Source organism: Nicotiana tabacum, chromosome 16 (assembly GCF_000715075.1).
Source record: "Nicotiana tabacum cultivar K326 chromosome 16, ASM71507v2, whole genome shotgun sequence".
Lineage (NCBI taxonomy): Eukaryota > Viridiplantae > Streptophyta > Magnoliopsida > Solanales > Solanaceae > Nicotiana > Nicotiana tabacum.
This window is the reverse complement of record NC_134095.1, coordinates 10,505,183-10,525,697: the sequence shown is the minus strand read 5'-3', so window position 1 is coordinate 10,525,697 and position 20,515 is coordinate 10,505,183. Positions and strand designations below refer to the sequence as shown.

At 40.8% G+C, this 20,515-nt stretch overlaps 1 long non-coding RNA gene across 1 annotated transcript; it reads left to right on the top strand.

The window, feature by feature from the left end:
* Positions 1–2,141: 2,141 nt before the first annotated feature.
* Positions 2,142–5,255, top strand: LOC107772148 (uncharacterized). Its single transcript, XR_001644993.2, has 3 exons — positions 2,142–2,423; positions 3,113–3,187; positions 4,413–5,255. It is a non-coding gene; the product is annotated as an uncharacterized LOC107772148 (long non-coding RNA).
* The last annotated feature ends 15,260 nt before the right edge of the window (positions 5,256–20,515 follow it).

Genomic DNA, 20,515 nt, shown 5'->3' with positions numbered 1-20,515 from the left:
ACACTTAGTCTCTTATTTGAAAGCTTAAGTTGGAGAAAAATTTGACTGGATGTTGAATTATGTGTAAATGACCTTGAATTTGAATTTTGATGGTTCTGTTAGTTCCGTTAGGTGAATTTGGACTTAGGAGTACATCCGAATTGTGATTTGGAGGTCTGTTGTAGAATTAGGCTTGAATTGGCGAAAGTTGGAATTTTGGAAAGTTTGACCAGGAGTGGACTTTTTTATATCGGGGTTAGATTGGATTTACGGAAATTGGAGTAGGTTCATGGTGTCATTTATGACTTGTGTGCAAAATTTGGTGTCAATCGGACGTGATTTGATAGGTTCGGCGTCGTTTGTAGAATTTTGGAAATTTCAAAGTTCATTAGGCTTGAATCTGTGCGTAATCCGTGTTTTTGATATAGTTTGAGGTGATTTGAGGATTCAACTAAGTTCGTTTGGGACATGAGACTATAGGTATGTTTGGTTGAGGTTCTGGGGTCCTCGGGTTATTTTCGGGTGGTTGAACGGACTTGGATTGAATTTAAAGAGCAGCTGGAGTTTTGTTGTTGCTGGTGTAACCGCACCTGCGGAGTGGGCACCGTAAGTGCAAGTTCGCAGAAGCGAGAAGGGGTCATAGAAATGAGTAAGGAAGAGGATGGCAGAAGTCGCAGGTGCAGGGTCCTTTCCGCACCTGCGTGACCGCAGATGCGGCAGAAAGGTTGCAGATGCACATTTGGCCTTGAAGGTTGACTCCGCAGAAGAGAAGATTTGTCTCACAGAAGCGAGTCCACTTGAGCGAAAAGTTGGACGCAGGTGCAGAGCTAAGCAGAGAAGCGGGCTCTGGGGCACACCTGCGAGTCCGTAGAAGCGACTAAGTAGTTGCAGGTGTGAAAGGTCTGGGTAGAAACTATAAATACGAGACTTTGAGATTTTTAACCATTTTTATCACTTTGAGCTCGGACTTTGGAGATTTTTGAGTGGATTTTCGAAGGGATTACTGAGGTAAGCTCCTTGTGTTAATCTTTCTTCAATAATGATGTTTCCCCACTGATTTTACACCTAGTTGGTGAGTTTTTGAAGTGAAATTTGGGGTTTTAGGGCTAAGGATTTGGAAAGTGAATTTTGAGGATTTGGATGACCAAATAGTGTCGGATTTTGATAAATTTGGTATGGTTAGACTCGTGAATGAATGGGCTTTCAGGTTTTGTGACTTTTGTCGGGTTTCGAGACATGGGCCCGAGGGCCGGGATTGAGCCGATTTCGAATTTTGGGCTATAATCTCTAATTTTTCTTGTGGAATTGATTCCTTTCACCCGTATTGATTGTATTGTAATGTTTATGGTTAGATTCGGGGCATTTGGAGGCCGAATTGCGAGGCAAGGACATTTTGGAGTAACATCTTGCTCGGATTAAGGTAAGTAACAGTTATAAATCTAGTTCTGAGGGTATGAAACTCCGAATTTTGTATCATGTGATTACTTTAGAGGTGACGCACATGCTAGGTGATGGGCATGTGGGCGTGCACCGAGGGGACTGTGACTTGGTCTGCCCCTTGAAACTGTAAAGTTGAATATCTTGCTGTTAGCTATATGATCTCTATGTGTTATAGAAATTTGATTGTAAATCATGTTAGAAACCATATTTAGGCTATGTGTTGGTACTATTAGGTCCCACAGAGTCCACGTTACATGTTAATTTCCTGTTAAATGCTATTTGTACTCAGTCGCAATTTTTACTCGCATATCATATCCCAGTCTCTGTTATTCTTATTGATACATCATGTTATTGTTGTTTGGGCCGATTTTCGTGTTTTCTGAGAGCCGGAGACACTAGAGAGATTGATGACTGAGTGAGGCCGAGGACCTGATTGTGAGGATATTTATAGGATCAGGCTGTGCGCCGCATCATATTACTCTCATTTATGCCACTACTACAAAAAAGACTTTTAACGGCCATTATTTAGCGACAATAAATATATAGCCGGCAATTTATTCGCTAGACTCAATATTTTATTGGCAAATGAATATTGGCCATGAAAACTACATTTTCATTGACAATTAACAAAAGTGGCCAGTAAAAGCTACTAGCAAGTTTTTAGAAAACTTTTTATTAGTCTATTTTTCCTCCAATTTATTTTGTTGTTCCCTCCTTTAATTTTATTTTTGCATCCTATAGGAAATGTATTTCTTTTTATTCATATATTGAATTTATCATTTAGAGCCTTCATAGAATGCATCTCTCTTGACGTCTACACTCTATCTCTCCACATTGCTATGTTGCCTCTCTCCATAGAAACCCATAACGATAGGGCTTTAAATCCTTAGAGAAAAATGGTAGATCTCCTTTGATCTTCGGAAGTCCAAAATCGAGTAAAATTGATTAGTAATTATCTTCACCGCTTCCCAAAGATGTGAATTACTTCAATCTACTTGTTTCAGGTCAGTTGTTGATTTTTCATTTTTAAAATTCTCAAGTTTTTATACCGCGTTTGAGTTGAATTAAAAAATTTCAAGAAGTCGGATTGCCTTCTTGATGTTTGATTAAAATTTCTAGGTTGAAGTTTGATAATCAATATGAGTAATTAATTTAATGCAATTTTTAGTAAGCTAAATTTTTTAATACGTGCTGAAGGTCCCCCAATATTTCGAGAATTGGACGGAGTCAAAAAGTGAGGGTTTGGAATCCAAAAACTAACCTTTTTTGTGGTGTCTCTTTTTTCAGGTTTGACGTCAAACATACTAAGATTTATTGTATAGTAACGTCCCTCTTTCCTACTAGTTACTGCTAAACTATCTAGTAGATTTACTTTATGTTGGACAATATATCTTATTTGTTATATCTTGGCTTTGAAATCATATAGAGCTGACAAAGGATATTGATGAAATCAATAACATTGGTCAATAGAATGTTTTACAATAGAGGAAGCTAATTTTGAAGTTTCATTTTATTATCATCCTCACTTATTTCCCTAGAATTAGGGTAAGATTTATGTTCTAATTCAAATGATTCTTTAAGAGCATATCTCATGTGACTCACTTCATCCAAATACCAATTAATTAGGTCAGCTACAGAACAAGAGAACCACATCATTCTTTATTTGAATTTAATTAATAATTTATAACTGCAGATATGCGTAATAATCGATTTTGAATCTGGGCTATTGGAGTATGTTCACTTGCAAATTGCATAATTTTTCAAGGACGTAAGTCACTTTTATTAATTGACCATAATATTTTGTTATGTTCCTTATTTTTTTTAAATTTCTGGATCTTGTATAACATGGAATAGCTCCTTTGGTCAAGGCCAAAGGTAATACTACTCATAAGATGACAGAAGATAGTTTCAACATTGAATAATTACTATTGTTTAGTATTTGAAGGTAGTATGTTAATTATATCTCAAACTATAAATTCACTACTCCCTATACCGAGTCTCTTTGTGCATTAAAGAAATAAGGCTCTTTAGCCAAATTACCAGTAGTTACTTTTGAACTTATATTTACATAATTTGGCCAGTGGCTAAATATTGGTGGAAGATTAAACTACTAGATGACGTAAAATTTTATTTCAAGAGGAGGATTAATGCTGTAACAAGAATTTCTTGAGTTATATTTCAATTATGTTTTGTAGAAGCTTGCCCTTGCAATAATTAGCTACTGTAAAGATGTTATCGGAGTGTGTTTGTCTAATCATATTATGAAATAGGCTAGCGGGATAATATTTGATTTGGATCAAATAGGTGATGATTTCTTGTTCTTACTAGATAACAAGCTACATGCTTCTTAAACATGTCCATTTGATCCTTCAGTCACTTGCTCATATCAGGATGAAACATTAAAGCTAGTTTCATGAACTTTTTTCTTATGATTAGTCTCATAGGTATTCTTTTAGCCTTTTTAAAGATGATTTTTTTAATTAAAGTATTAATATAAAATGTAGGATAGAATTGGTGTATTATCTTTGTATATGGTTATACTGATAAGTAACAACTACCATATATATTTAAGGCCGGAACATCGTGGCCTTTCTTTTACATTTCAATTAGTAATAAAAGCCCCCCAACAAATTCCCAAGACTTGATTCTAGAAATCCTTCATTGGGTAATTTGTGGCAATAGAGTGCTTTCTGATTTGTGCCATCTTTTTCCTGTTTCATTTCTAGAAGTTTTTTGTGAAGTTGAATTGTAATGCTTTATGTTCTCATCCTTGGTATATTTGGTGCTATGTAATTGGATGGTATGCAATTATTCTAGTGTGATATGTGACTCTTATTCAATTTAAAGTCAAATTTTCTTGTCTCTAGAATGCATATATGATATACTGTAAAGTCTTATGAATCTTAAAATTATTTCTACAAGTGGGGATGATTGTCGGATTCATTTATGTTTACCAATTTTGGGCTAATAGTGAAAAATATAAATCTATGCAGTTACTATTCCATATATGGCCATGTCGAGAATCTAGCACAAGAGATACAAAGAAGCTGCATCAGTTGAATGAAGCCAAACTATGGCAGATATGTTTTTCTTTTTTAATGATGTTATATATGCTATGACTTAAAGATTTTTTCATTGTGTTATCGAAACCTGAGAATTAATGAATTTATATGGTTTTGTATTTGCAAATCTAATGTCTCCTTAACTGTCACATGAATTATTGACATTGTGAAATATTTAGAGATTTAGTCCTCCTCTTAACTTCCTGCTGAGAATGACTGGATTAATTCAACTACAGAATGAAAATAATCCAATGGTAATCCATCTAGTTGAAAAAGGCATTAATTATCATATGAAGATTAGAAATAAAGTTGATTTTGAGCTTATACCAGCCTTTGAGATCTTCCAGTAGAAATTTACTTTTGAACAAAAGACTACTGCAAAAATATAGCCTATGTTTCATACAATAGACGTTTTGTATATTAGTTTTGATTGAATTTTTTAGTAGCAATTCCTTGATATGCTAGCATGAGTTTGTGAATGTTACATAGTTGTTCGATTAATTATTGATAAACTTCATATGTGGTTGTTTATATGATTTTGTTTTTTTATCATTTCAGGACATATATTATGATGTTCAAAAATTTGGCAAGTGGCAAGACTTCATTGTGATTAAGAGATGTAGAATCTTTTAGTTGTCTCATATTGTCTTTTTATAGCTATTTGATAGCACAACTTATTAGATTTAAAAAGATACTAGTTAGATTCAAATAGTTTAGCATTTTTGTTAAGTTGACACTTTGAATTTATGAATTAGTATTTGTTTTTGTTTGTTGTGGATTTTATGAGGAGTTTTTTTTCAAATGATTACAATTGTTATTCTAATATAAAATAGGCAGGCATAGCATGGTATGAAAATGTTGGAAATAACTTTTCTTAATTTTACCAACAATAAAAAAAGTAGTTAAAAAGTCACTTAAACAAAATTTTAAAGGCTACATGAGATACCAGGATAAAGGTGAATTCATATAAAGTTTGATAGCCATTATATTTGCCACAAAAAATATTTCTTTTATTAGCAATTAAAAATAAATTAGCAGCAATAACAAAAGCTACAAAATATATAATCTAAGAAAAGAGCGATTTTAGTAGCCATTTAAATTGCCAGTAATAATCGCCACTAAAACTGATTGACTTTTGTCGGCCGTAAAAGGGGGTTTTATCAGCACTCATTTTAATGGCCGCTAAAACCTTTGCCGACGCCAGCTACAATGGCCAATATGTAATTGCTGGTAAAGGCTTTAGCGACCATTATTATTGCCGCTAAAACTCATTTTTATTGCCGCTAAAACTCTTTTTTTGTAGCGTGCCATGATTGGCCTGATATAGCGCTTGGGTTGTAAGAGCCCCTCCGGAGTCTGTACACCTCAGTGAGTATAGGTAGCTACTGAGTGCAAGTACCGAGTGCCAATTGCTGAGCGATCGTGAGGAATGGGTGATTGTGAGGTTGGAGTGAATGGGAGGACTGAGTGCTTATTGACCTTAGAGGCTGTATATGACTTCATTATTGATGCACATGGTTGCCCTACACCATTGTTTTGAAAATTTCTGAAAGATGTTTTGTCCGGTTTTTACTTGAACTTGACTTAAACAAATTGATTTGACTTGATTTTTATCGGATTTGGTAAGCATGTCTACTTTCCTTGCTGAGACTACTAAAAATGCATTATAACTATGTAGCTCGTCACTATCGTTCAGTTCCTTATTTATTATTTTTACTTTCTGAGTTGGTTGTACTCACGCTACACCCTGCACTTCACGTGCAAATCCATGAGTTTTTGGATGTGGGGAGTGTTGATAATTTCTCGTAGCTGATCATTGGAGATAGCGAGGTAGTTGTCTGGCGTTCACAAAACTTGTTTTCTTCTTCTTTATCTCTCCTTTTCGTGGTATTTGGTTTCAGACTATGACAGTCGTGTTATATTTTCAGACAGGTTATGTTTAGATACTCATGAATTAGTGACACCCCGATGTTGGGTCTAATTTTTCGCACTTGTATTTTAAACTTTAAACCTTATTTTCAAAACTTTGCTTTATTTACGAACTTTTGATTTACCTTTTTGCATAATATTGCAAGTGTTTTGAAAAGGTCGGCTTGCCTAGTACCATCGATAGGCGCCATCATGATAGGTTAAGATTTGGGTCGTGACAAGTTGGTATCAAAGCTTAGGTTACATAGGTCTCACAGGTCATGAGCAAGTTTAGTAAAGTCTTGAAGATAGGTACAGAGACGTATGTACTTATCTTCGAAAGGCTATAGAACCCTTAGGAAATTTCACATTATTGAATTCTTATTATGCGAATCTGTTGATTCTAGTAACTAAACTTTTATTATTCTATTCTCTCACAGATGGTGAGGACATGTACTACTGGGCAGGATGGATAACCACCAGTACCGCCAGTCAAGGCTGTGAAAGGCCGAGGTCGCCGTAGAGGCCGCGGTAGGGGCAGAGGTGCAGCTCGCACAGTAGTTAGGGCAACACCTGCAGATCCACCAGTTACCCCAATTCAGGATCAAGTCCCAATTGCGAATGCGCCAGTAGGGCCAGCTCAAGCACCATCCCCGCCCATTGTATTTCCAGGCCTTAGCTCAGATTTTGACTGTATCACTAGTCTTGCTCAGGCAGTCTCTATTCCGGCCACAACAGCCACTTATCAGGCCGAGGGAGGTATTCAGACTCCCGCTGCCCGTACATCCGAGCAAGTGATACAGGGACTCCAGACAGGGGGTACTACTAGCCCAGTTGGTGGCAGATGCTCAGGCCCATGTGGTTCCTACTATGAATGATGATGAGCAGCGGCGACTAAAGAGGTTTGGTAGACTTTAGCCTCCATCCTTCAGTAGGGTAGAGTCGGAAGATGCCCAGGGTTTTTTGGATAGATGTAAGAGGATTCTCCGTGCAGCAGGTATTCTGGAGACCAGTGGGGTCTTGTTCACTATTTTTCAGTTTACTTGAGCTGCCTTCAATTGGTGGGAGGCATATGAGAGGCATAGGTTGGTTGGTGCAGCACCCCTTACTTGGTAGGAGTTCACCATTCTATTCTTGGAGAAGTCTGTGCCGTAGTCTCGTAGAGAGGAGCTGCGCAGACAGTTTAAGTAGTTACGTCAGGATGATATGTCTATGATGCAGTACGGGATGAGGTTTTCTAAGTTGGCCTGTCATGCAGTCTGGTTAGTTCCCGCTGATAAGGAGAGGATCGGGAGGTTTATTGATGGCCTCACATTTCAGTTGCGGGTGCTTATGACTAGAGAGAGAGTATCTAGTGCTACTTTCGATAAGGTTGTTGACATAGCCTGACAGATAGAGATGGTTTGCAACCAGGAGCGGGTTGAAAGGGAGGCCAAGAGGTCTCGTAGATCAGGTGGTTTTAGTGGGGTTCCTTCTAGAGGTCAGTTCTACCATGGCAGGGGCCGTCCTTCAGGCATGCTCAGACGGCTCGCCCAGTTCACCGTGGTGCATCATCTAGCCATGGTTCACATAGTTCTCATCAGGGTCACCCATCTCTCAGTGCCCTTACAACTCAGAGTTCGTCATGTTCTCCATCGGTTCAGGGCTCATCTATGCTAGGTCCTTTTACCAGTTATCCCGGTGCTCAGGGCTCCCTTCAGTCCCTGTCACTAGTATCAGGGAGTTGTTTTGAGTGTGGGGAGTTTGGGCATGTGTGGAGGTAGTGTCCTCATTGTCGTGGAGGTTCAACACGGCATAGGAGTCAAGCTGAATCTTCTATACCAGTTGCTTCACCACCCGCCTAGCCAGCTCGGGGTGGAGCCTAGTCAGTTATGGGTCACCCTAGAGGGGGAGGCTGATCAGGTGGCGGTAAGACCTATTTCTATACACTCCCTGCCAGACCAGATGTTATTTCTTCAGACACAATGATCACATATACTGTCTCAATATGTCACCGAGATGCTTCTGTATTATTTGACCCTAGTTCCACCTATTCATATGTATCATCGTATTTTTCTCATTATTTGGGTATGCCACGTGAGTCTTTAGTTTCATCTGTTCATGTATCTACACCGGTGGGTGATATTATTATTGTGGACTTTGTGTATCGGTCGTGTGTAGTGACTATTAGGGTATTGGAGATTAGAGTTGATCTCTTGCTGCTTAGTATGGTTGAATTCGATGTGATATTGGTATGGATTGGTTATCTTCATGCCATGCTATTTTCGACTTTCACGCTAAGACTGTGACGTTGGCGATGCCGGCGTTTCCATGGATTGAGTGACGAGGTTCTTTAGACTACATTCCCAATAGAGTAATTTTATACTTGAAGGCCCAGCAGATGGTTAAGAAGGGTTTTCTTTCTTATTTGGCCTTTGTGAGGGATGTTAGTGCTGAGACCCCTACTATTGATTCTGTTTTGGTGGTGTGAGATTTTCCGGATGTATTTCCTGCAGACCTGTCGGGCATGCTGCCTCACAGAGATATTGACTTGGTGTCGTGCAATCAGCCCATTTCTATTCCTCTGTACCGTATAGCACCGACTGAGTTGAAGGAGAAGCTTTAGGAACTCCTTGAGAAGGGGTTTATTAGGCCTAGTGTGTCACCTTGGGGTGCACCGATTCTGTTCGTGAAGAAAAATGATGTCTCTATGAGAATGTGCATTGATTATAGGTAGTTGAACAAAGTCACAATCAGGGAGAAAGGGTGTTCTCCATGATTGATTTGAGGTCAGGGTATCACCAGTTGAAGATCGGGACTCGAACATTCTTAAGAAAGATTTCAGGACCTAATATGGTTATTATGAGTTCCTTGTGATGTCTTTTGGCTGACCAACACCCTAGAAGTGTTCATGCATCTGATGAACATCGTATTGCAGCCTTATCTTGACTCGTTTGTTATTGTATTCATTGATGATATCCTAGTGTACTCTCGAAGCCAGGAAGAGCATGCCCAACATTTGAGGATTGTGTTGTAGTGGTTGAGGGAGGAGAATTTTTATGCCAAATTCTCCAAGTGAGAGTTCTGGCTCAGTTCAGTGGCATTTTTGGGGCACGTGGTGTCTAGCGAGGGTATTCAGCTAGATCTGAAGAAGATAAAGGCGGTTCAGAGTTGGCCTAGACTGTCCTCATCTACAGAGATTCAGAGCTTTCTTGGTTTGGCTGGTTATTATCGTCACTTCGTGTAGAGTTTCTCGTCTATTGCATCACCTTTGACCAAATTGATCTAAAATGGTGCTCCTTTAAGGTGGTCGGATGAGTGTGAGGCGAGCTTTCAGAAGCTCAAGACTACCTTGACTACAACTCCAGTTCTAGTTTTACCATCAACTTCTGGTTCTTATACAGTATATTGTGATGTTTTTCGAATCGGTATTAGGTGTGTTTTGATGTAAGAGGGTAGAGTGATTGCTTATGCTTCACGCCAGTTGAAGCCCCATGAGAAGAACTACTCTATTCATGATTTGGAGTTGGCTGTTATTGTTCATGCATTGAAGATTTGGAGGCATTATCTCTATGGTGTGTCTTATGAGGTATTTACTGATCATTGTAGCCTTCCGCACTTGTTCAAACAGAATGATCTCAATTTGAGGCAGCGAATATGGTTGGATCTGCTAAAGGACTATGATATTACTATTCTGTATCACCTGGGAAAGGCCAATGTGGTGGCGATGCCTTGAGTGGGAAGGCAGTGAGTATGGGTAGTCTTGCATTCACTCCCGTTGGGGAGAGACCTCTTGCAGTTTATGTTTAGGCCTTGTCCAACCAGTTCATGAGATTGGATATTTCGGAGCCCAGTCGGGTTCTAGCTTGTGTGGTATCTCAGTCTTCCTTATTTGATCGCATCAGGGAGCGTAAGTATGATGATCCTCATTTTCTTATCCTCAAGGACAAGGTTCAGCACGATGATGTCAGAGATATGACTATTAAAGATGATGGGGGTGTTGAGGAAGCAGGGCCAGATATGTGTGACCTATATATATGGGCTACGAGAGTTGATTCTTTAGGAGGCCCACAACTCGCAGTATTCCACCCATCCGGGTGCCGCGAAGATATACCAGGATTTGAAACAATATTATTGGTAGAGGAGAATGAAGAAGGATATAGTTGAGTATGTAGCTCGGTGTCTCAATTTCCAGCAGGCAAAATATGAGCATCAGAGATCGGGTAGATTTCTTCAGAGGATAGAGATTCCAGAGTGGAAGTGGGAGCGGATCACCATGGATTTCGTAGATGGGCTCCCACGGACTTCGAGGAAGTTCGATGCTATTCGAGTGATTGTGGATCGGCTGATCAAGTCCGCGCACTTTATTCCAGTGGGTACTATTATTCTTCAGATCGATTGGCTGAGATTTACATCAGAGAGATTGTTCTCCTTCACGGTGTGCCAGTTTCCATCATTTCAGATAAAGGCATGCAATTTATATCACAGTTTTGGAGAGCGTTCAACGAGAGTTGGGCACTCAGGTTGAGTTGATCACAACATTTCACCCTCAGGCGGACAGACATTACAAGCGCACAATTCAGATACTGGTTCATGCTACACGCTTGTGTCACTGACTTTGGGGGTTCATGGGACCAATTTTTGCCGCTCACGGAGTTTGCTTACAACAACAGTTATCAGTCGAGCATTCAGATGTCTCCGTATGAGGCTTTATATAGGAGGCGGTATAGATCTCGGGTTGGTTGGTTTGAGTCGAGCGAGGCTAGGCTAGGGCACTGACTTGTTTCAGGATGCTTTGGACAAGGTTAAATTGATTTAGGAGCGGCTTCATATGACGCAGCTAAAGACAGAAGAGTTATGCTAACAGGAAGGTCCGTGATGTGTCTTATATGGTCGAGGAGAAGGTTCTGCTGAAGGTTTCACCAATGAAGGGTGTTATTTAGGTTCGGGAAGAAGAGCAAGTTGAGCCCTCGGTTAATTGGGCCTTTTGAGGTACTTCAAAGGATTGGGGAGGTGGCTCACAAGCTTGCCTTTCCACCTAGCTTGTTGAGTGTGCATCCAGTATTTCATGTTTCTATGATTCGGAAGTATATCAGTGATCCGTCTCATGTTTTGGATTTTAGTACAGTTCAGTTGGATGGTGATTTGACTTATGATGTGAAACCAGTAGCCATTTTGGAGCAGCAGGTTTGAAAGTTGAGGTCAAAGGATATAACTTTAATGAAAGTGCAGTGGAGAGGTCATCTCGTGAAGGAGGCTACTTGGGAGACCAAGCGGGAAACGCGCAGTAGATATCCTCACCTATTTAAGGCTCCAGGTATATTTCTAGACCCATCCGAGGATGAACGTTTGTTTAAGAGGTGGAGGATGTAACGACACGGCCGGTCGTTTTGAGATTTGTAGCCCTGTTCCCCTATTTACTTCTCCTTTTATATTCTACAGCTGTTATATGACTTATCAGGTTTGTTCGGGTCCGAAGACATTTCAGAATAAATTGAGACACTTAGTCTCTTATTTGTAAGCTCAAGTTTGAAAAAAAATTGATCGGATGTTTACTTATGTGTAAACGATCTCGGATTTAAATTTTGATGGTTTTGTTAGCTCAGTTAGGTGATTTTGGACTTAGAAGTGCATCCGAATTGTGATTTGGAGGTCCATAGTAGAATTAGGCTTGAATTGGCAAAAGTTGGAAACTTGGAAAGTTTGACTGAGAGTGGACTTTTTGATATCGGGGTCAGATTAGATTTCCGGAAGTTGGAGTAGGTTCGTGGTGTCATTTATGACTTGTGTGCAAAATTTGGGGTCAATCAGACGTGATTTGATAGATTTCGGCAACGTTTGTGGAATTTGGAAATTTCGAAGTTCATTAGGCTTGAATCCATGTGGAATTAGTGTTTTTGATGTTGTTTGAGGTGATTTGAAGATTCGGCTAAGTTTGTATTGGAATATGAGACTGGTAGGTATGTTTGGTTTAGGTCTCGGGGGCCTCGGGTTGTTTTCGGGTGGTTGAACGGACTTGGATTGAATTTGAAGAGCAGCTGAAGTTTTGCAACTGCTGGTGTAATAGCTATATGCTCTATGTGTTAGCTATATGCTCTCTATGTGTTATAGAAGTTTGACTATAAATCATGTTAGAAACCATGTTTAGGCTATGTGTTGGTATTGTTGGGTCCCATAGAGGCCGCGTTACATGTTAATCGCCTATTAAATGTTATTTGTACCCAATCGTAGTTCTTACACGTATATCATATCTCAGTCTCTGTTATTCTTATTGATACATCATGTTATTGTTGTTTGGGCTAATTTTCCTGATTTCTGAGAGCCCAAGAGACTGGAGAGATTGATGACTGAGTGAGGCCAAGGGCCTAATTGTGATGATATTTATGGGATCGGGCTACGCGTCACAGCATATTTCACTAATTTATGCCATGATTGTCTTGATATAGCGCTTGGGCTGTAGGATCCCCTCTGGAGTCTGTACACACCCCTAGTGAGTGTAGGTACTACTGAGTGCGAGTGCCGAGTGCCGAGCGATCGTAAGGAATGAGTGGTTTTGAGAAATGAGTAATTGTGAGGTTGGAGTGAATGGGAGGACTCAGTGTTGGTTGCCCTGAGCGGCTGTATATGATTTCATTATTGATGCACACAGTTTCCCTCACCATTGTTTTGAAAACTTCTAAAGATATTTTATCCGGTTTTTACTTGAACTTGACTTAAACAAATTGATTTGACTTGATTTTTACCGGATTTGGGAAGCATGTATACTTTCCTTGTTGAGACTACTGAAAATGCATTATAACTGTGTAGTCGTCACTATCTTTCTGCTCCTTATTTATTAATTTTACTTACTGAGTTGGTTGTACTCACGCTACACCTTGCACTTCATGTGCAGATCCAGGAGTTTCTGGGCGCGGAGGGTGTTGATAGTTCTCGTAGCTGATTATTGGAGATAGCGAGGTAGCTGCCTGGCATTCGCAACCTTTATTTCTTCTTCTTTATCTCTCCTTTTCGTGGTATTTGGTTTCAGACTGTGATAGTCGTATTATATTCAGACCGGTTATGTTTAGATGCTCATGACTTAGTGACACACCGATGTTGGGTCTATGTTTCGCACTTGTATTTTGAAGTTTAAACCCTGTTTTCAAAACTCTACTTTATTTACGAACTTTTGATTCACCTTTTTGCACAATATTGGAAGTGTTTTGAAAAGGTCAGCTTGCCTACTACCATCGATAGGTGCCATCACAACAAATTAGGATTTGGGTCATGACAGGATTAGAAGGAGGCCTCGACCTTGAAGTGGGAGCACGTTGACCTGGTCGAGAAGGTAAGGATATTTGAGGCTAAAAATGAGAAGCTACTCATGGTGATTAACAATGAAACTTTGCAAGTCCAAAAGAAGATAAACCTGATCGACCAGCTTCGGGCTGAGATGGATGAGGTCAAGGCCACGACCGAGGCGTGGAAGGGCAGAATGGAACCGTTGGCTTCAAAAAGAGAGGTTGTAAAAGCGGAGCTAGCATCGACCAAGGACCAACTCCGGGTGCTAAAGGATAAGGCCGGCAAATGGTCTCGCCTAAACGATGAACTTCGGGTGCAGCTGAACTCAGCCGTCACAGAATGGGATGCCCTCAACAAAGAATATAATGTGCTGAGGTCCAGGTTGGAGGCAACTTCTATTGATTCCTCTGACGTCGAGGAAATGCTGGCCCAATATAAGGTTGATGTAAAGATAGCCGAGACCCGCTTAAAGACAAAGATCGACTATGTAAGGCGGCTATCCCGAAGGGAGACCCTCGAGGAGATCCATGCTCGAGGTTTTGACCTGTCGGCCGACATTGAGGAAGCCAAGGGACTCAAAGCCGAGGCAAAGGAACTCTATGAGCTCTGGAATCCCGAAGGCTCTGAAGGTTCAGAGGGTTCCGACAGTTTTGGTGACGAGTTGAGCCCCGGTGAAGACTAGGCGTAAATGCCTTAGTTTTTTTCTAGTTTTCCCTTGTATTTATTCTTTTTTTGTTTATTTTTAGGTCGTTTTTTCGTGCCTTTGTAAATATTTTTTGGTATATATAAAATTTTCCCCTTTTGGCAATACCGTATCTTTACTTTCCAGCATCTACTTTCAATTTTCTATTTGCGTATTATTTTTAATGTCTTAGCATAAAATCAAATGTAGTCTACAACATCTATTTTTTGGAGGTCCGAATGGAGTCTGATTCTGATGCAACTCCGGATTACTTGTGGCTTCGAATCTTTAGTAAAACCAAAGGCCTTTAAGATGCTTAAGTATCTTAGATAGTGTTTTTGCTGAGGGTAACTTTTTAACAGATTTTGATTTTTCGTAAGGGACTTACTATCTAAGCACAGACTTCGGACGTCTCCGAGCCATTTTTAGGGTGGCTATAGCCTATCATATTCGAGCACTGTCTAATAGGCTTGGTCAATTCGGGATTCAGTAGCCTAAGTTGTTCCAATTTTTATCGGTCGACAGTCCCCGAGTAGGGGCAATCCTTGGATTTTAGGATCTAGGATCGAAGAAGTAAAAGCATTAATAAAGTGTAAGGGAAGTAGAAATTTCTTTCATTGCTTAATATGCAAGGTACATGATTGAAGGCGCATAAACCTTGTGTCATGTCTAGAGTGGACTATGTGGGCACGGTTCACATGACCTTTTGACCCTTACAATGAATCATAACTGCCAAACCTTAGCTTTTGACACATAAAATTTTCTATTCCCTTACTAAAGATCTTAATCTAGAGGTAATGACCCCTAGTATTCGAGGACAAACTTAAGAGGGCTCAGATACTGTTGATTTGATGCAAACGATCATCGATTCCGGTTTAAAGTCGGTCTTCAAATCTAAGGTAGCGCGTTTTATTGTTGCCTCGTTAAAAACCTTGCCAAAAAACTCACTCCAGGACAAAACCGGCTCAAGCGAAAAAGAGTGCAACACGTGCTCTCAGACCTAATTGCCACCTCCGCCCCTAGCCGAGTACCTGCATACGTTAGTCCATAAAGTAACAAAATTAAAAAGGAATTAAGTTCGTACCTTAGCAGTAGTACCGCTTTAAATATTCAACGTTCCAGTTGTTTGGTAGTTGTACATCGTTTTCCGCTTTGAGTTTGTATGAACCTTTGCCGATTATTCCAACAACTCAATATGGTCCTTCCCAATTCGGCCCTAGTTTCCCTTCGTTTGGGTTCCTGGTGTGTAGTTTTACCTTTCTCAGTACCAAGTCCCCAACTTAAAAATGTCGGAGGTTGGATCTTCAGTTGTAGTACCTTCCTACTTGCTGCTTCTGGGAGGCCAACCAGACCATGGAGGCCTCCCGTTTGTCCAACAGTTCTAGGCTCGTAATTATAGCCTTTCCGTTCAACTCTTCGATAGCATACTGGAACCTGAGCCTCGGTTTCCCTACCTTGACTGGTATTAAGACTTCATATCCGTAGACCAGAGAAAATGGGGTATCCCCGGTACTCGATTTCGAAGTCGTATGATATGCCTACAAGACTTCAGGCAAGATTTTCTTCCATTTTCCTTTTGAACCGGTTAACCTCTTTTTCAAGTTCTGAAGTATAGTTTTGTTCGTTGATTTTGCCTGCCTGTTCCCACTAGGGTGATAAGTCATTGATAGTATATTCTTGATCTTGTGATCTTCGAAAAACTTACTCACCTTGCTGTCGACGAACTGTTTTCCGTTGTCGCAAACAGTCTCGGCTAGTATCCTAAATCGACATATTATGTGATCCCAGATAAAGTCAATGACTTCTTTCTCTCGGACCTTATCGAACGCCTAAGACTCGACCCATTTGGAAAAATAATCGGTCATAAATAATGTGAATTGAGCTTTACTGGGTGCCCATGGCAGGGGACCGACGATGTCCATTCCCCACTTTATAAACGGTCATAGAGACATGACCGAGTGGAGCATCTCTCTCGATTGATCGGGGCATTTCTTTGGCACTCATCGCATGTTCGTATGAAGCCTTTCACATCCTTTCCATTTCATTCCAGTAGTACTCGGCTCTGATTAGCTTCCGAATTAATGATTATGCCCTCGAATGGTTCCCGCAAGTGCCCTCTTGAACTTTTCTCATGGCATATTCGGTCTCCCCCGGCCCTAAGAACCTGGCCAGTGGACCGAAGATGGATCTCCTGAACAATGCCCCTTCGACTAAGCAAAATCTAGCAGCCTTGGTGCATAGGGCTCTCGATTAGAATCCGAAGGCAATTTTCCTATCTTCAGGTAGTCTATGTATTTGTTTCTCCAATCCCAAGTCAAAATTATTGAGTTTACTTCGACATGACCTTCTTCTACCACCGAGTTCATCAATTGTACCACTTCTTCGAGCTGAATTTATCGGAGTCAACAAACGACCCCAAGTTTGCCAGTGCATCGGCCTCACTGTTTTGATCTTGGGGTATATGCTGCAGAATCCATTCCTTGAATTGGTGCAGGGTCACCTGCAATTTGTCCAAGCACCTCCGCAACCGTTCTTCTTTTACTTTGAATGTTCCGTTGATTAATTTACGACGAGAAGGGAATCGAATTTGGCTTCGATCACTTAGGTCCCAAGGCTCTTATACACTTGCAATCATGGCTTCATACTCGACTTCATTGTTAGTCAATTTTAAATTCTAATAGACTTCTTGATTACGCTTCCCGTAGGTGGTTTTAACACAATACAGAGCCTCGGACCCGTTCATGTTTGAGGCATCGTCCGTGAATAGGGTCTAGATTCCCCAATTAGTCCCTGAGGTGAGCAGTAATTCCTTTTCGACTTTGGGTATTAAGGCCGGCATAAAGTCTGCCACAGAGTCTGCCAAAATATGAGATTTTATGGCAGTTCGGGGTCGGTACTCGATGTCGTACCCGCTAATATCTATGGCCCATTTGGCCAACCGGCCTGAGAGCTGTGGCTTATGCATGATATTCCTCACTAGGTAAAAGGTTACGACTTATATAGGGTGGCATTGAAAGTACGACTTTAGCTTTTCGGAAGTGGTTAGCAAAGCGAGTGCTAACTTTTCCAGATAAGGATACCTCGATTTGGCATCGCCTAGAGTTCTACTGACATAGTAAATAGCAAATTAAATACCTTCTTCCTCTCGGACCAAGACACCACTTACCTTTACCTCGAAAACCGCCAAGTAGAGGTACACCTATTCATTTACCTTCGGAGTGTGCAGTAAAGGAGGGCTCGACATGTACCGTTTGAGTTCTTCCAAATCTTGCTGGTATTCCGGAGTTCAGGAAAAGTTATTCTTCTTCTTCAGTAGTGATAATAATCGATGGCTCTTGTTCGAGGACCTCGAGATAAACCGAACCAATATGGCTATACGCACAGCCAGTCTTTGAACTGCCTTGACGTTGTCCACTATGGTGATGTCCTCTATGGTCTTTATTTTGTCGGGGTTGATCTCTATCCCCTGATTAGGCACCATGAACCCGAGTAATTTGCCCGAACCGACCCCGAATGCGTACTTCTTCAGGTTTAGCTTCATGTTGTATTTCCTTAGTATGTCGAAGGTTTCTTGCAAATGTTTCAAATGGTCGCAGGGACTTGACCAACATATCATTAATATAAATTTCCATTGATTTTCCTATTTGTTCTTCGAACATCCTGTTTACTAGGCGTTAGTAGGTGGCACCGACATTCTTTAATCTAAACGGCATTATGCTATAGCAGTAGGTGTTGGTACTAAATTTAGTTATGAAAGAAGTCTTTTCTTGGTCATCCAGGTCCATCAGAATTTAGTTGTACCCAAAAATAGGCATCGAGAAAACTGAGTATCTCGTGCCCGGCCGTCGCGTCGATCATTCGATCGATGTTAGGCAAAGGGAAAGAATCCTTAGGGCATGCTTTATTTAGGTATTTATAATCTACACACATCCTTAGTTTATTTACTTTTTTGGTACTACCACTACGTTAGTTAACCAATCTGGGTATTTGACTTCCCGGGTGGATCCTATTTTTAGAAGTTTGGATACTTCATCCTTGATGAACTCATGTTTGATCTCAGACTACGGTCTCCTCATCTACTTAACCGGTTAGAACTTCGGGTCCAAACTCAGCTTGTGAGTGGTTACCTCTGGTGGGATCCCTGTTATGTCAAAATAAGACCAAGCGAAACAATCGGTATTAGCTTTAAGAAAACCAATGTTTTTTCCTAAGCTTAGGGGTTAACCTCGTGCCCATGTATGCCTTTCGATCTGGTAGATGCTCGATTAATATGACTTGGTCTAACTCTTCAATCGTTGATTTGGTGGAATCAATGTCATCAGGAGCTATGAATGATCTCGGGATGCCATAATTATCCTCCTCGTCTGCTCCTCGTTTTTCCTGTTTCTCTGGTTTGGCTGAGGCCGATATCAATGATTGCTATTTAATCTCTTCCTTTTTGGTCAGTTTTGTGCTCTTTGGTGTCAAAACCACAGGAATTGAGATTACCTCGTCTATGACAAACATCTCCCTTGCGACCTATTGTTCTTCGTAGACCGTTTTGACTCCCCCGGCATGGGAAATTTCAATGTCTGGTGCAAGGTCGAGGGTACCGCCCTTATGTTGTGAAGTCATGGCCTTCTGAATATAGTGTTATACCTCATGCCCCATTCGATCACGTAGAATTTTGTCTCTTGGGTTGTGCCGCCGGTGTTTACTGGAAAGGTTATCTCTCCTTATGTGGTCTCACACACCATCTTAAATCCGTTCAATACCTGGACTGCTGGTACAATTTGGTCTTGTAACCCTAATTTCTCTACGACCCTAATCTAACGATATTGGCCGAGCTACTTGGATAAATTAGCACACGCTTAACTCGATATTTATTAATAAGTACGGATATTACCAGTGCATCATTGTAAGGTTGTACGATGCCTTCATCATCTTCGTCATTGAACAAAATAGCTTTCTCCGGAATATAATCCTGAGTGTGTTTTTCCCTTGTGATAGATACTTTAGTGCATTTCATCATTGGTTCTTGAGGAACGTCGACTCCTCCAATGATCATGTTGATCACGTGCTGAGGCTCCTCTTGTTCAAGTTGTTTGTTGGTGTCCCTGTTCTTGAAGTGGTTTTTGGCTCGCTCACTCACGAATTCTCGGAGGTGCCCGTTGTTGAATAACCGGGCAACTTTTTCTCTTAACTGTCAGCAATCTTCGGTTCTGTGACCATGAGTGCCGCGATACTTACACATCAAATTAAGATCTCTCTAGGTTGGATTAGACTGTAATGGTTGGGGCCACTCGGTCTCTTTGATGCACCCTTTGGATGACACGATACTGGTAGCGTCCACGTAAAGGTTGTCCTCCGACAATCTTGATGCTCCTTACTATCAAGTGGCCTGTCAAACCCATTCTTGCTTATCTTGGCTCTTGATCGATGGCTCTCTTAGATCTAGCATCGTCCATGATTGGGTAAACTGATCCAGAAGGGTCCCCGAGTTGGTTATCCTTGACCCTGATCTTCGGCTGGGACCTAATGTGGACGTCGACCTAGGTTATCGCTGTGAACTCCACCAAATTTTTCTTTAGCTATTGAGAGGCTAAGGAACTTCAGGGATTGAGCCCCTGAGTGAATGCCTGAACGGCCCAATCACCTATAACCGGTGGTTGGTCCATCCGTTCCATCTGGAACCGTGACACGAACTTTCTGAGCATTTCGTTATCCTTCTGTTTGACCTTGAAAAGATCTAACTTTTTGGTCTTGACCTTGATGGCCCCGGCATGGGACTTAATGAAAACATCTGCAAGCATAGCAAATGAGGTAATAGAATTTGGGGGTAGGTTGTGATACCATACCATTGCTCACTTGGATAAAGTCTCCCCAAACTTCTTCAGCAACACCTACTCGATCTCAATTCTCATCGTCTTACAAATTATTCCCCTTGATTGCTCTTGTGTAGCTAGTCGCATGCTTATTTGGATTTGTGGTACCAAATATTTGGGAATGTTGGGCATAAGAAATCTCTTTGGGATCGGCTTTGGTATCGCGCTAGGGGGAAAAGGCTTCTGGATAAAATTTTTGGAATCTGATCCCTTAAATATCGGAGGAGCTCCAGGGATCTGATCGCCCCTGTAATTGTATGTTTCCACCTTCTTGTCATTAGCCTTAATATTTTTCTCACTTGACTCCACCTATTCATTAA